This window comes from Dromiciops gliroides, chromosome 6 (genome assembly GCF_019393635.1).
Source record: "Dromiciops gliroides isolate mDroGli1 chromosome 6, mDroGli1.pri, whole genome shotgun sequence".
In the NCBI taxonomy this organism is placed as follows: domain Eukaryota; kingdom Metazoa; phylum Chordata; class Mammalia; order Microbiotheria; family Microbiotheriidae; genus Dromiciops; species Dromiciops gliroides.
The window spans coordinates 30,985,858-31,003,414 of NC_057866.1; the positions used below are offsets into that span (position 1 = coordinate 30,985,858).

The following is a 17,557-nucleotide window of genomic DNA, read 5'->3' on the forward strand; positions in this document are numbered from 1 at the left end:
GCCATTGAAGTCTAGTGGCAGTACAAAAATCAAGATAACTGGTAATGGCCCAGGATTCAGTGAATGACCTTGGCATCTTTGTTGACTGACCAAAATCGAAGTACTTCATAGCATTAGTTTCAGCTGCCTTCATAGTCGTTGGAACAATTTTTTTCTCATCTGCTCATTCTGCTGAGGGGTTTGGATGGTGGGGAGTAACAACTACCCCATAATTAAAGGATGATATACTAAATACCCCATTTCTAGAGGATGTTCTGCCACTCTTCTTTGTGTGACCAAGAAAAGGTCATGTTACCTCTCTGCCTCAGTTTTTTCATCTGTACAGTGGAGGGCTTGACCTAGGGTCTCTTCCAGGTTTATCTGTGGGAAGAGACCTGAGGCAAAACTCCTGGGATGCTCTGGGTAAAAAACAGGGGACATGGGGTCCAGAGAATGCATTAGAGAGTATATTTTAGGGGCAGCTAGGTGGCACAGTGGATAAAGCACCAGCTCTGGATTCAGGAGGACCTGAGTTCAAATCTGGCCTCAGACACTTGTTACTTACTAGCTGTGTGACCCCCTGGGCAAGTCACTTAACCCTCATTGCCCAACAAAAAAGAGAATATATTTCAGTCCCAGCTCCAACTGTGTCTTTGCCAGCCCCATATATTACTTACCTTTGGGTCACTGACTTCATATCTTCAGGAGCTTCAAGCTAAATACCAACTGACCCCCAAAGCTGGGGGTACCTGTCATGCTATTCACCTATTTCCACTCTTATACTACATCCCATCTCTGCAAGTCTAATACGCTAGAAAATGAAGATGAAAGAAAAAAATCTACCTCCACTCTCCTTGGTCAAACCTCTGGAAATAATTCCAGTATGGGGTGGTGGGAAAGAGCCAGATAGAGTTGGATAGAAACTGAGGTCCACCCTATACTCTCAGGCAAAGAGGGCAAGGTTGTGATAGATGGTCCAGGGCTGCACATTTGGTATATATATTGTTCACCATTCCCAATAAAAAATATATACATATCACTGATAATGTCTGTATAAAGGGTGTAGGGGAAGGACCACTTGGGGGTTGGAGGCAAGGTAAACATTGAGAAGAGGATAGGATTTGGAATCATAAAATGCAAAAAGAAGAGCAGGCACTGACCCCATTCTCCAGTCACATAGGGAAAATGCCAGAGAGGAGAGCATTATAGAGAGCAACTCAGTATGGAATCCCCTAAAAAGAAAGGAATCACATTTCCATGAAATCAACCCTGCACCTTGTTTCCCTTTAGTTACTAAGATAGAATGATCCCAGAACACACCCCTGATGGGGGTGAAACTAAAGTTGTATAGGAGAAGAAAAAGGAGAAACTGTGGGTTCAGCCATGGATGAGCCAGAAGAGACCAAGTTGCTCACTTACTTGGTAGGCTTCTCCAGCTCAGCATATCCCTCCATATTGACAAGCCCCAGAGAAGTCTGCTCTCCCAGATCTCATAAGCAATGAGTGAAACCTTTCCTGGGGAAGTTACTTTGATAAAAAGGGGCATGGCAATGACTGGCTGATCCAGAGAAGGAAAGAAGGATCATGGGGAAGAAGGGAGGTGTCCTTAATCATGATCCCCCAGAAGCTGAAGCACAAAGGTAAAAATGGAAATGACATCTATGTCGATTTTCAGGGTATCTGTGATAAAAGTTCTCTGGGCTGATGGTGTACTTTCTGTTCCCTAGGACCAGCTCTGTGTCATAGGTCAAAAACAGGATACAAAAGGGTCACCATACAGCCTATGGAGCCAGTACACATATTTGAAAGCCAGCATGATAACAGTGATAATTTCAGTTACTGTTAACACCATCTCAAGAACAAAGAAGAGCCTGAACATGCTGTGAAGTCCATGTTGGTCTGGTAGCAGAATATGGTGACAGTAATGATGATGATGGCCGTGATAATCATGGCCAAGATGACTGCTTTATGTCATACATCCTGGCTATGCTGCCTGTCATGAGGTTCTTTGCTAGGGCAAAGAGGGTAAACAAGATGACGTTCCATGGAAAGCAGTGTTCGCATCCCTTACAGCAGACAAGGGTCAGGTACATGCTGAGGAAGACAGCAGAGAAAGCAAAGTTGATACCCAAGTTATTCCTCACAAAGCGAGAATAGGTTTTTCAAAGGTGAAAATAGCAATGACAGTAGCTGTGATGAGCAACTGGTCTGACATGATCTTGTAAACATTATGGATGAAGTGGTATCCTATTGGACCTTCTTGTCCTCCCACACTCTAGCTAAAAAGCTGTCACTCACTGCAGGCTCCTCTCCCCCAAAGACTTCACGTCTGCCAAAGTTCATAGGCTTTGGATAGATGGGAGGCAGAGGCTGAGGATACACAACTGGGTGCCCAAAGTCCAGTTCGAGGTAGGCTGGGTAATCCTCAGGGAATTCTCCTGGAAGAGGAAGATAAAGAGGGCTTTAGTCTTCATATATAGGTGTAGCCCTGAGGCTCAACATGACTGCTCAAGATTGAGGAGGAGGCTTCAGCCTTCTGCACCTGCCTGCCAGCTCACCTGTACTGCTGTCGATGGCTCCTGGTCTACTTTACCTAAATGATGTCTTGATATTTATAATAACTGTGTCAGACAGGTGTCATTATTTCATTTTGGAGATAAGCCCCCACATTGCTCTGTATTTAACGATTATTGTCCCCATCACCATCATCACCCTCACCATCATCGTTATCACGATCATTGCTACTAATAATGTTAATGATATTAAATAATCCAGGAAAACTGGGTTTAAGTCTTGACTCTGATTTGTTTTGGATATGACCTTAGGCAAGTGACTTAATGTCTCAGTGCTCTCTGGTTGGTCAATCAATTAACAGCATTGATCAAGTACTTACCTTGTGCCAAGCACTGTAACTATGCATGGGATAAAAAGACCAGAGTGAAATTGTCCTTGGACTCAACTAGGCCATTCTTACCAGGGGAGACAGCTTATACACACATTCCTTTTCAGTTTAATTTGAATGATGAGGCTGAAAGACAGATTGCAGAGGATTTAGAAGAGAGTGAGAGGAAAAGAAGTTGAGGCAACAATCTTAGATGGCTTTCTCAAGTAGTTTAGTCACAAAGAGGATGTGATACCTAGGTAGGTAGCAGGAATGTTGGGTCAAGTGAGGTTTTGATTATTTGTTTGTTTTAGGATTGGGCAGATATGGGCATATTGACAGACAACAAGGATGCAACCAGTTCCAGGGAAAGGTTGAAAGTTAAAAGGAATAGGGATGATAGAGGTGGAAATCTGCCAGAGAAGACAGGATGGGTTGAAATCAAAGATGCCTGTAAGATATTTGTCTTCGAAAAGAGAAGGGCTGATTCTTCATGAGGGATGAAGATGAAGGAGTAGATTATCAGGGAAGACATCTGAGTGTTATGAGGAATCAGGGATGAGAGTATATCAGGGAATTTTTTTTTCAGTGAAGTATGAGGCTAGTTCCTAAGCTGAGAAGGTGGAGGTAGAGATTGTTTGAAGAAAGATGAAAAGCTTTGCAATAACTACATTTGGTGTGTTAGCAAAATGATTAGGGAGGGGGAAAGGATTTATTTCTGCAGTGAAGGCCCAGTTGAGATTATGTAATATAGTGGACCCAGTCAATATAGTTACATGGTTTCCACTCTATTTGGCAGAATATGAATAAGAATAAATGTGAGGCATGGTGGAACTGGGGCAGCTAGGTGGTATAGTGAATACAGTACCTGACCTGGAGCCAGGAAGACTCATCTTCTTGAGTTCAAATTTGGCCTCAGACACTTACTAGCTGTGTGCCCCTGGGCAAGTCACTTAATTTGGTTTGTCTCAGTTTGTCATTTGTAAAATGAACTGGAGAGGAAATGGAAAAGCATTGCCAAGAAAACTCCCCCAATGGATTCACAGTCAGACACAACTGAAACAACTGAAGAACAAAATGGAGGAAGTAATCCAAGGTTGGGGCTGGGCAGGGCATTCTTGGTGATAGGACAATGGAGCAAAGGATGCATGGATAGGTTAATATGTAGTTAAACTAATTCACCAAGGGATTGAGAATGGAAAGGGATTGGAGGGCAGTCGGCGTAAAGGTTAAAGCTTGTTAAAGAATTGAGGAGTGGAGGGAATTGAGGCCCTAGGGAGGAAAAGGACAGAGGTAGGAATTGTAAAGCAAAGAGAAAGGTGGAATGGTAAAATTGGAAGACATTAAATTCTATGATTAAAATCCCTGTTAAATAGCTTTTAAGGGAGATAGGTGGCTCCATGGATAGAGCAATGGGCCAGTAATCAGAAAAACCTGAGTTCAAATCCAACCTTAGACACTGTGATGAAATAATGGGATTTAGTAGATACTCAAAGACCTACCTGGAGATTAATCTAGACTGATTGAATCAAGTGAGAGTGATTGACTGCTGATTAGCCTACTTCAAGTTAACTGGATTGTATTTGCACCCGGCTAGCCCTGAAGAAGGTATTGTTCTCAGAAGCTAGACTTTGAACTTAACTTGAGAATGCAGGCTTGTGGCAGAGGACTTAAGGAAGAACCACACCATGCTGGAACTCTAGGCTAGATAGGCCTTTTCTTAACTTTCTGAACTCCATGTGAATACCTAGTATGCTATAATAAATTCTTAATGCCCAAAGACTGGTACTGAAGCTTCTAATTTTGGTGACCACAATATAGATTTTAAACATCACACTTATAAACTGTGTAACCCTGAACAAATCACTTAATCCCTGTTTGCCTTAATTCACTGGAGAAGGAAATTGCAAATCACTCTTGTTTCTTTACCAAGAAAACTCCATAGATAGTATGGTCCACGGGTCATGGGAAACGGACACAACTAACTGACTAAACAAGAAAAAGACTATTAGTTGCAGGGAAGGTACTGACTTACATTGGTAGAGCACCCTCACCTAGGAATTCCTATACCAATGAAATAAGATGTCCACTTCATTTTATTTAAACATAGATTCATGAATTTTAAAGGGGCATTAGAGGTCATCTAATCTAATTCTGTCATTCAACAAGTAAGTAATACAGAAGCAAGATGAAATTTAGAAGCATTACTTCCCAAGGATTTTCATGTCAGTAGCAGTGGTACTTAATTACTTCTTTTCTTTATGTCCTCATTAATACATAAATAATAAATAAAAAAGATTGTAAGTTCTTTTAAGATCTCCTTCCTCTTTCTGCTTCCCCAAATGAAGAAAATGCCAGCGCACTAACCATACAAGTAACTTCTCAGCTGCATGCTCTCACCTATAAATATCTCTCACTGAAAGCATGACTAAGCCGCTGCTGCCGTTATTGTAAGACTCAGACAAAAAGTGAGCTTCACAGCTCTGGTGCCATCTTTGTTATTTACTAATTGCTTTGAACCTTCCAGGCTTCACATTCCTCTCCCATTACCTTTGTTTGACTTAAATTGTTAGCAAGTTTGTGTCTTTGTTGTAGCTGGGACTGCTTTATGGAAAGGCTACTAAGGCACTCACTCTCTGTCCTTTGGCTCCTGATGGGGAATGAGATGTTGCTTCTTAAGACAGCAACCTGGCCAGCAAAATTCCATAATTGTAGCAAAAATATGGAGGGTAGTTGCTAGGAACTGGTTATATTTTCACAATGGAATCTTTGTCCTGGATTATGAGAAGTCAGGTGTTTGGGGCTGGGAGCAAGGGAATGCTTGATACCCAAAAGCTTCTGGACCTATATATTAGATATTGAGGGTTGTATAGGTTTTAAAAATATACTGATATTCCCATGTGGGGTAGTAGATAGAGAGGTGATCTTAGAGTCATTAAGAGCCAGGTTCAAGTACTGTGTCTGACACATACTGGCTATGTGACCCTGTCTCTTTGTACACTAGGCATCTCTCAATGACTCTGTAAGTTACAGAAGAATGCTGATTTATATCAATACTGGGAGTGTTCATTCTGGAAATTCCTTCCACAGCTGAAATCAAGAGGTCTAAACTCCCTTTCTCTCCCAAAACAGAAACAAAAACAAACCACTGCTCACAACCATCTCAGAAGCCCCTTGCAACTTTCAAATTCTCTGACTGTACTTTTTACCACTTCCTTATCAACTCTGTTTCTTCATCTCCTTGGAGTGCTTCAATGCCCATCTCAAGCACCATCACCTTTGGGACATCTTTCAAATCTTCTCAACTTATTGCGTAGCTCTTAGTTTTCTGGGTAGATACTGCATTTCGTCCCAGTAGAATATAAGCCCCTTGAAGGCAAGGACTTAAAAAAAAATGGTTTGTTGATTTTATCTTTGTAGCCTGAACAGCCAGAATAATGCTTGGCACAAAATGGAAAGGAATAATCATAGATAATAAATCTAGTTAGAAAGAACCTTAGAGGTTATTTGGTCTACCTCCCACTTCTTCAGTTTACAGATAAGACAATTTTAGCCCAGGAAGATTAAGTCAATTGTACAAAGGAGTAGATCCTTGGTTTGAACCATGTGATTCTACATTCACTGTTGTTTTCATTTCAATGTGCTGCCAAATGTTATGCTGACTATGTGATTGTGGCTGCTATTATTAAATATTGTCTACAATGTCCATATTTTTTAAGGAGAAGAGATGACAAGTGAGAAATCCTTAATCATTCTATAGTTGTCTTCTCTCAGTCTCCAAGAAAATAAGGTCCTGATTGTGAACCATTTTCCTTCAAACTAAACTGGCCCTCACTTAATCCAGAGCAAGAGAAGAGGAAAGAAAAGGAGGATGAGGATAAGGAGGAGGAGGAGGAGGGGAGAGAGAAAGAGACAGAGAGAGAAACAGAGAGAGAGACAGACAGACAGACAGGGAGACAGGGAGACAGGGAGACAGGGAGACAGAGACAGAGGGACAGACAGAGAGAATGGAAAAGGAGGGGTAAGGGGAAAAGAGAAGAGGAGAGAGTCTTTTATAATAAATCATGCATCATATACATTTTGTTTGGGCAACTAGGCAACAACATTGAACATACCCCATGTAATCAGCCAGAAACAATTAAACAATTATTGGGTTTCTGTGTGTGTGTGTGTGTGTGTGTGTGTGTGTGTGTGTGTGTGTGTGTGTGAGAGAGAGAGAGAGAGAGAGAGAGAGAGACAGACAGACAGACAGAGACAGAGACAGAGACAGAGACAGAGACAGAGACAGAGACAGAGACAGAGACAGACAGACAGAAGGAGAGGGACAGGGAAAGAGGGTAGGACTGAGACAGAGACAGATATAGAGCCAGAGCCAGAGAATATGTGCATGTATATGTATTTGGGGTAGAGTGGAACATAGGTCAATTACAAAGAAATGGCAAGAGTTAGCCCCTACTCCCAAGGAATTTAGTATTTAAAAGGCAAATTTTACCTGAATCAAGAAATCAAAGAATTTAATGAAACATCATGATAGAGAGAAATAGGCAGGTGACTTTGGGAAAGAGAGCACCTGCTCTTGGATCCAAGTTCTCCCAGTACTATCTGTGTGATGTTGAATAAGTCACATCACATTTTTTAGCTTCCATTTTCTCAACTATAAAACACTGGGTTATCTATGGTCCCTTTAAGAGCTAAATCTATCATCTGAGAAAGTTAGCTATGAATGCATTGAGTCCAACTTCCACCCAAATCATGATCCCCTGTTAACATCGACAAAAAAAAGCATGGGTTATAGGTAATGCAATAGCTGAGGCACCACATTGTGCAGGAGACCTTTCTTGTACCCATCTACCCACCCTCACCACAACCAGTTAACTCTAAGGTTATAGTTTATCTATTCTGCATCTATCTTCTATGTACATATTTATTTATATTTTTTCTCCTATTAGGCAGAAGGGTCTCTGCCTTCTCTCCTTGAGGACAGAGGCTGGTTTTGTCTTTCTTTATATCCTTTATTCTTAGCACAATGTTTGGCACACAGTAAATTCTTGATAAGTGCTTGTTGATTGATTGATGTGTCTATGAATAAAAGTCAAATTTTACCTTTGAAATGCTTCTGTCATTGTAATAGAGGCTGCCCCATAATTATATATATATATATATATATATATATATATATGTAGGAAAGACTACACAAACTGGTGCCCATCAGAATGGGAGGAAAGGGCAAAAAATGGATTTGAAAGACAATTTTATGATTGTAAAGATATAAAAATTAAATATTGATATTAAGATGGCCTCTGACACAATAATCCTTGATGAATGCTTGTTTCCTGCCTGCCCATGACATAATAAGCTTTTTTTTTTTTCAGGACAATGAGGGTTAAGTGACTTGCCCAGGGTCACATAGCTAGTAAGTGTCAAGTGTCTGAGGCCAGATTTGAACTCAGGTCCTCCTGAATCCAGGGCCGGTGTTTTACCCACTGCACCACCTAGCTTCTCCTACATAATAAGCTCTTAACAAATGCTCATTGATCAGCTGATCTTTTGAAAAAATAATGAAACAAGTGAGTGTAAAACATTTTAAAGTATTTACTATGTATCAAACACCCACATATGCAGGGCAGAGGAAAAGCTACTCTAGTTAGGATAAAGTTGGGACCCTCTCCTCTTCTTCCATGCCGATATCCATGTCTTCTGGTTCCTTCCAAAAGTGCATTTGCTTCCTGAGAGAACAGAGTAACTCCTGATTGATCCCTATAAATTACCGTGACTACAGAATGCTCAGTAATTTTGTCTGAGGAACCTAATTCTTGGGTGGTCTATAACAAAGCTTCTTAAACTGAGGGCCATGACCCCATATGGGGCGGCATAACTGATGTGGGAGTTATGAAAAATTTGACAACAGTAAAAGGTTATATAAATCTATTTTATATACATATAAACCCAGGGTTGCGGAAAAAATTTTCTCAGATGTAAAGGAGTCATGAGTGGAAAACATTGCAGAAATCCTGGTCTATAAGAGAGGTGTAATTGATTCTAACCTCTCCCTCTCTTTTGCTGCGTTCTATTTGTGATTCTTTCAATGCTTTCTTTTCCTTGGACTTCCTTCAAGTGGAGTGGAGATGGGGAAAGGATATTTCTCTCTTCTTCACACTCCCCCCATGAGCAATAGTGAGTGACCACAAGCACATGGCAAGGGGCGTATGGTCTTTGGGGTGAGCCTCAGTCCTTGAATGACTTTTGCTACCTTTGTCTTGCTTCCCTGAACACAGGTCTTTGACAAGGAATTCTAAAAACTGGACTTTCCCACATTTTAAAAGAATCGCAAGGGTAGAGAATTCCAGAGTTGGGTGCTAACTGTACAGTGGAAGATGATTTTTGCAATAGTACTGTTTCTGTTTCAACCCACAAATTATCCTATAAAAAAGAAAATGCAAGCCCTTGACTAATTGGTCAGGACATTTCAACCTAGTTAATTTCTCAGCAAAGTATGAGGTGAAAGGAAAGTAGCCTATAAACTTGTTTAGCAGTCTCACAAAGTTTTCTTCATCTCATTGGGAAAGTATAATGAGTGTGATAAATTGCCACTTTATGATTTTGTATTTTTTAATCTTTACTTGTGAGTCTTTAAACATTTTCTGGGGAGGCAATAAACTGCTGTTTTAGACCTATTAGATTTTTTAAAAGACAGAATACCTTTTTTTGAAGGAATCCTGCTGCCCATATTTTGGGAAGACCCTACACTTGTGCTTTGTCTAAACTTTAGAGTAGAGCTTGTTTCAGTCTTTTCTGTTTGCATCACCAACTTGTCATAGTGCTTGTCTTATGCTAGAATCTTAATAGATGTTTGTTTATAGGTGGATTGATTATAATATTTCCCAGCATTTTACTTTTGGGTAGGGATACAAGTAGCCAGAGAGAGAAATCTAAATTGTCTTCTTTGGGTTCAGGGTTTGTATATATAAGCCCAGAGCTAGAGTCTTTGAAGGGTGGGATACCTTGTGCTTTAGACTAATAAAATAATTTATGATAGATGTCTAAGTAGGTCTACAAGACAAATATTACACATTCAGAGAAACTAGAGATCACTTAGGACTGGATTGGTTAGAGAGATTAAAAAAAGAAATGGGGTAGCTAGGTGGTAGAGTGGATAAAGCACCACCCCTGGATTCAGGAGGACCTGAGTTCAAATCCAACCTCAGACACTTGACACTTACTGGTTGTGTGACCCTGGGCAAGTCACTTAATCTTCATTGTCCTGCCAAAAAAAAAAGAAATAAAGAAAAGAAATGGCATTTGAACTGTGTCCTGAAAAGTGATTAGTATTTAGGTAAAGCAATCTGATGCTGAACACTTAAATTCGAGGAGGAAAAAAAAATTAAAGAGGGCAATAGTGCAGTTCTCTGAAACATTGAAGGGATCCTTTAACACAAAGAGGTGAATTTTGATGCACCTGAAAGTCAAGAATAAGGATCGTAACATCATTTATAATAAAACATAAATGTGGGATATATACCTTCCACCAATCAAATACTGCAACTAGAGTTAGTATAACCTGACAGCTGCTGATCTAATGGAGGGAATTCCTAGGGTCTCCAAAGGCCAATTATAACAATATCTCTATCATTAGAGCTGCCAACAATACTAACAGATGATAAGATATAGGCGTTGAACATCTGGAGCCAAACTCATTTTTTCTCCCTCTCCACACAGTTCTTCTTTCAGTCAGAGATAAAGAGGCATGGAGAGAGAAAGATGGATTCCTTAATCCATTCCCAAACAGAAGATGTCAATTGCCACAACAGTCAATCCAGGACCTTCATTTAGAGCTAAATTCACTTTTAAAAATGAAGCTCTCATATTATAAAGCAGATTATAACCATGCCCCAGGGGGATCTTTTTTATTACATTATCCTTGTATAGAAGCCCTTGTGATGCCGATGGCAGAGATTATCAAGAGTAGGCGGTACTAAGTTAATTCATGTTCCAGTTGCCTTGGGAGACCTACATTTTAAGCCTCCTTTTATTTCTTAACAAAAGAATAAAAATGAGTGGAGGACTGTGTTCCTAGTGACTTGCATTTCCAAGTACATGGTATAGTTCTGAGATCATGGAAGTCTAGAGTTGATACAGGTGATACAGCTAGAGGTGGAGGGAGATAAAAAGCCTCTGCATAGATAGACCTAGATTCATTTAGTAAATAAATGATCTATGCCTAGGTCCCACATATTTTACATTTATTGAAAATGGCCAATCAGAGGACCATAAAATGAGTCCAACCCATAAAGACCCTAGTTAGATGGTGAACTCTTTGAGAGCTGGAAGCCTATTTTATATATTCTTACATTCTCCCCAATAAAACTGTTATCAACACCAGGTAAATCAATCTTTGCCCCAGGAAACTGACATGACATTCCATCTTTAGGGGAACTGCTATCCCTATGATATTCCTTACAGTTCACCAAAGCCTTGAGGCTTAATTTTCTCAGACAGTGCTCACCAGGTTCTGGTGAAGTGGAACTCCTCTCACAGGACTGCTTTCCTCACTCCTGTTCCAATGAAACCTCAAAGAAGTGAGACCTGTGACTCTGGGGCCCAAGTGGCCATTCATGGATATGAAATTATAGATCTAGAACCAGAAAACAAAACAAAAACTCTTTTTCTTTAAAAATAAGAAAACTAGACCTTATGAAATTAAGTGACTTGTCCAAGAATAACTACAATAGTGGTATTCCATAGTGGGATTTGAATACAGGTTCTCCGACTCCATAGTCAATACTTTTCTGGCTGTACTGCAAGTATGCTATCTGCACCCCTCTTTTAACCCCACCACCCCTGCCATTCCCCAACTGTATTTTTCCCAGATACAGTTTTGATTAGTTATGGTTTTATCCACCATAGTGCCTAGGAAAGTACTGGGCATGTAGTGGCTATTCAATGATTACTTGTTGAATGAACGAGTGAGCAAGTGGTTGAATGAAGTGTTTTTGTTGAGGCTCTCTGGGAGAAGAAAAAAGACCAGTTATCTAACTTCCCTCCTCTTTCCCCATGTCCCTGAGTAAAGTGAATACAAATACAAAGAGAAAGGGTGATGGGTATATAACACCATTCAATTGTAGTCCTGGAGTGGAGGGGTCACCACTGGAAGAGCCCAATCTCAGATTTCATTCAAATCAGTCCTTCATTTTTGCTGGAATCATTCTCTGGTGCCCAGGAAAAGGTGCCTGCAATTAAGCCAAGGGGGAAGACAAGAAACATAGTCAGAAGATGCCTGACCCTTTGTACGGGGCTGTTGTCTAAACCATCACCAATCCATCTTTGTGTGATCAGAAACTGCAGCAGGGCTGGATAGAATAGAGTAAAGGGACTGATCTGCATGTCAAACAGGGCTCGGTGTCTCTTCCTGTACCCTCTCCTTACCTCCCTCCCTAACTCAGCCTCTGCCACCTCCTCCCCTTGCTGTCTCCACGGTAACAGCAATACTGGGATTCTGTCAAAGTGTGTTTTGAAAGCTGCCTCTACACTGGGAAGTTAGCATTTGACAGCTCTGTCTGTTTCTTGGGTTCTGTATTTCTCCAGCAGAAAAACATCACCTGTGACAATAGTGTCCTGCAATTTAGGAGACAGTGTGGTAAGATGGAGATATCTCTGGCTCTTAGAATCAGGGTTTCTGTTTCTGAGAAGTCCTACCCCTATGGAACTGGCCATCATCCTATATCCTTCTACTGTAGTTTTCCTCAGATACTATATAAAATGATAGGATTGAACTAGGTGGCCTCTGAAGAGCCTTCCAAATTGAAATCTTCCACTAGACACATATTCTCCCTTTAGGTAATTCCCTATACTTGTATGACCTTGGATCAGTCACATAACCTCCATTTACCTTAGTTTTGCCACTGTAAAATGGGGGAGCTGCATTAGAGGGCCCCTAAAGTACCTTCCTCATCTATGTAAAAAAATACCCTTTTTTTTTTCATTCATTTTGGTTGTATCTAACTTTTTGTTACCCTGTTTGGAATTTTCTTGGTAAAGATATCCTAATGGTTTGCTATTTCCTTCTGCGGTTCATTTTATAGATAAGGAAACTGAGGCAAAATAGGATAAATGACTTGCATAAATTCACACAGCTAGTGTCTGAGGCCAGATTTGAATATTGAAAGATGAGTCTTCCGGACTTCAGGCCTGGCCCTCTATCCACAGTGCCACCTGTTCTACTTTGACTCATCTTCCCCTCCTCACCCACTTGAAAGAGGGAGAAGAAACAATGGTTTTATTCACTTTGCCTTTTTTTTTTGCTCTCCAAGCTCCATGCCCAGTTTCTTTGAAGGTTTTTGTGGTGGTGATAGCATCGGGGGATGTTGTTCCAAGTGCATTTGTTCTTAATATTTTGTTTCAAAAGGATGTTATACAAAAGCTTCAACTAAAAATCTTTGTTTTAGTCAATTTATTTAGATCAATAAATTACCAATTGTTGATTATAGGAAACATTTGTACAATGAATACTGGAATAGGATTACAAAGGTCTGGGTTCTAGTTGGGGCTGCCTCTAACTATGTGAACTTAGGAAAGATATTTGCTTTCCATTAACCCTACTGTTTTCCACATGTAAAATGAAGGTTCAGATTAGACTGAAACCATGACTAGGACAGGGCCATCAGTCCTTTGCTCCTGCATGCTGAAATGTGAAGATATTGACAGAATTTGCAATCGTTAAGCAGCGTAGAATTAACAGAAGTGAGCACCTAGTTTGAACATTATACACTAGATCTATGATTTCCTTTCTGTGGATAACTATGGATGAGACAATTGCCTTTAAAACAGTTTATATTATACTGAGAAAAAAATTATTTGATAGAGAAAGCTTTTAGATAATGTCAAAACATCACCTCTGTACTCTACCCCCTTCCTTCAAGCCTTACTCACATTAATAGGTGGGTCACCAGAAGACATATGTAACCTTAGTTCTAAGGGTACATGGATATAGACTTTCAGGTCTACATTCCTAACACTATGTAGCTCACGAGCCCCAATTAGTCCGCTTTCCATTTACAATCAGCCAGTAGACAGAATCAGTTGTTTTATCAGTCATTTACTAATATGACATTTCAAAAAAGAGTATCTACAAATCATCCTTCTTTCCAAACTAAGGTACATTAATCCACAAATACATATAACATCAATGAGAAGAGTAGGTTAAAATTTAGAGTATAATGATAGCGAGACATATTTGCAAGAAAGATGCATGTGGCAAAGGCATTTCCTGATTCCTTGTATTGTATAGCCTGGAAGTCTTTGATTTCTTTAAAGGGTTTTCACACAAATTCTCTTGGGTACAGACTTTCTGCCTGGTGGGTTTTTCAGCTGGTTTCTTGGGATCAATTTCTTTCCATGACTGGTTGGCCAACATAGCCAAAATCTGATGTTCCAGGATTTTTGCTTTCATCATGACCACAGCCAGTCTTGCAGACAGAGCCATAAATTTGAAGCCAGAGGACCTGGGTTCATATCCTAATTCAGGTACTTACTACCTATATGATTGAAGGAAAGATCTATGACCTGTCAGTTTTATTAGCAACAAAATGAGAAGAGTTGAACCAAGTTCCTCCAATAGCTAAATATTTTTGATGTTGTGATGTTCCCATCTATATACTTTTTCTTTTTTGTGGGACAATGCAGGTTAAATGACTTGCCCAGGGTCACACAGCTAGTAAGTGTCAAGTGTCTGAAGCTGTATTTGAACTCAGGTCCTTCTGAATCCAGGGCCGGTGCTTTATCCACTGCGCCACCTAGCTGCCCTTCCATCTGTATACTTTTGCACAAATGTTTCTGTTTTCATTCCATGCCCAGTTTAAAAAAAAAAAAAAAAAAGCTTTGGTGAATTACTTTAGCCTATTCTGTTTGGTCAGAGAATTTTGTTGTGTCTGAGGATGTATTTGAACTCTGATCTTCCTGATCCCTAATATGCCCCCTACATATACCCCCCAGTCAAAGAATTAGGTATTTCTATTTGTAGAAGTGGTTCAAATAAGCTAGAGATGATGACGATAATGGTCATGGTGATTTATTATTATCATATTGCTTATGGATAAAAATGAGATAATCAGGAAGACCTCGATTAAAGTCTACCTCTGAAACACTATCTGTGTGACCCTGGGGAAGTTACTTAATCCTCAAACAAGTCTCTAAGACTAAGTTGTAGAAAATCCCTCTCTGCATTAGTAGAGAGTTTCCTCCTCAGGTAGTTTTCTGTGCCAAGGAAATTTCACAGACACACACACACAGACACACACACACACACACACACATGCACACACATACATGCACACACAGAAATGCACAGTTTCTATATCTGAGGTGTCTGTTTTAAGCTTTTAAAGCTTAAAACTTCACAAAGCTCTTCTTCGCCACCTATATAATAGTATCATCATCATGTTTGACTAAGATTGTAAATGTAAATTATCCTCTTCTGGAGAAATTCCCATTGCCAAGTATCATGGTGGATGGAGATTAGAGTCAGGAAGATGGATTCAAAACCCATCTCTGACCAACATTGGGCATCTTATACAACTGGTCTCATCCTTTCTTTCTTCATCTGCAAAATGGGGTTATTTAGATCCTTTCTATCTCACTCACTAATTGTTGTGAAGTTCAAATGAGATAATGTATATAAATTGTTTTGCAAACTTTAATGTGCTATATAAATGTCAGTAGTAGTTGTTTTCTTACTATTCATTTCATTCTTCTCATCTTTATTTTAGTCGTTATTTTTTCATCATCATTAACTTTGAGATTCATTCTGACTTTCCAAAAGAGATGGTGTAGAGGTGGAGGTCTCTCTCTCCAAATTCATTAAAAGTCAAAGCAGAAAGGAGGTGCAAACAAAGACTGTCAGGAAAGAGAAAAGAGAAGAGAAGGAGCAATAGAGAGGTAGAGATTGATGGTGAACTTTCATGGACCAGGGCTATCATGTGGCCTGCTCCTGGGTGGCACCACTGTGTAGCAGGCCCTACTGCAGGAACCAGAGGAGAGAAAACCTGCAGTCGCTGCATTTGACTTTCTAATAATAAAGTCAGTTTCTGAGGAGTGCCTAGATGGAAATGAGAAAAAGGAAGCATTTGGGTTGCAGTCATCCTGGCTGTCAGAGGTGTTATGGTATTTCAGCAGGCCACAAAAGGCCAATCCACTAGAATATGAATCAGATCTCATCAAGGCCCTATGGAATAAGTAAGAAGTATCAGACCTCCCTGTTTGGATCCTAATAGCTTTTTCCACTTCAGTAACCTATCACTGTAAACCAAAAAAAAAAAGATCATTTTTCTCTCACTTTCCCCCATCCCCAAGTTATTATTATGAAGGCCCTAGTATAAATGTCAGGGATTTAATAGGCAAGCGCAAATCAATGAAACAACTTCTTTGAACATATTTTTGTTCTGTCATTAAGACTGTGGATGTTAAAGGGTGATTTGTCTGTGGTTGAGATTGAGACATTTGTCCAGGAAAGAGGGTAGTATGTGAAACCAGCTAGCAAAAGTGGCCACTGAGATTCTGGCTTTCAAATTTGGGAGTTCAATCCACCCAAGGAGGAAAAATTAAATGGGCAATGTGGACACAAAATAATTTCCAGGCCAATAAAGATGGTGAGAGAGGGAAGATTCCTTTGTGTTGGCTCTTTTTGTAAGTTGTGAGCCTTGTTCAACTTTTCATCAAAACTTTTTCTCAAGTCCTTGAGAAATTCTTCTAATCTTACAAATGTGTATGTATTTGCTTTTTAGATGCTTGGTCTGAAGACTGATTCCCTGGGCTTCTTTCAATCATAAGTCTAGAACCCATCCCCTATTTTTAAGGGGTGCTTCTTCAACCTTCATATATGGTCCTACCAAACCATGTTTCTTTCTCCTCTCTGAAGACTCCAGTCCTTCTCCCAAATCTATGCCTTTTAACCACCTATTCTGTTCTTGAGTTGCTGGAATGTGATCCCTCCTGACATCTATTTCTTAGAATACCTAGCTTCTGTCACCATTCTAACCTGAGAATTTTTAGGATTCCCTCGAAAGTCCCCCCACCCAAGCTGCCAATGCCCTTTTTCTCACCTATAAATTACCACTTGTACTTGTCTGTTTAAATGTTCTATTCCTCATTAGAACACAAATTCTTTTGGGGAAGGAAGGGACTGTTTTTCATTTTCTTTTCTTTTCTTTTTTTTGGCAATGAGGGTTAAGTGACTTGCCCAGGGTCACATAGCTAGTAAGTGTGTCAAGTATCTGAAGCTAAATTTGAACTCAGGTCTTCCTGAATCCAGGGCCAGTGCTTTATCCACTGTGCCACCTAGCTGCCCTTGTTTTCTATTTTTAACCCTAGCACTAAATGTAGTGTTTAGGGCTAGTGAGGTGGCATAGTATTTAGAAGTTGTCTGGAAGACTTGAGTTCAAATCAAACCTCAGGCACTTATAAGTGTGACCCTAGGCAAATCACTTAACACTGTTTGCTTCAGTTCCTCATCTGTAAAATGAGGGTAATAATAGTACCTACCTCCCAGGGTTGATATGTGGATCAAATGAGATAATAATTGTAAAGTGCTTGACATAGTGCCTAGCGCATAGTGAGTGACATATAAATGTGAGTTGTTGTCATGATATTATTAGGATAGGTTATATGGATTAAACTGCTTCAGTCTTGCATTCTTCTGACAAGTAT

The 17,557-nt window shown here is 39.9% G+C and overlaps 1 pseudogene; it reads right to left on the reverse strand.

Annotated features, from left to right (window-relative positions):
* Positions 1-1,585: 1,585 nt before the first annotated feature.
* LOC122731962 lies at positions 1,586-14,339 on the reverse strand (annotated as a pseudogene).
* Between the last annotated feature and the right edge of the window lie 3,218 nt (positions 14,340-17,557).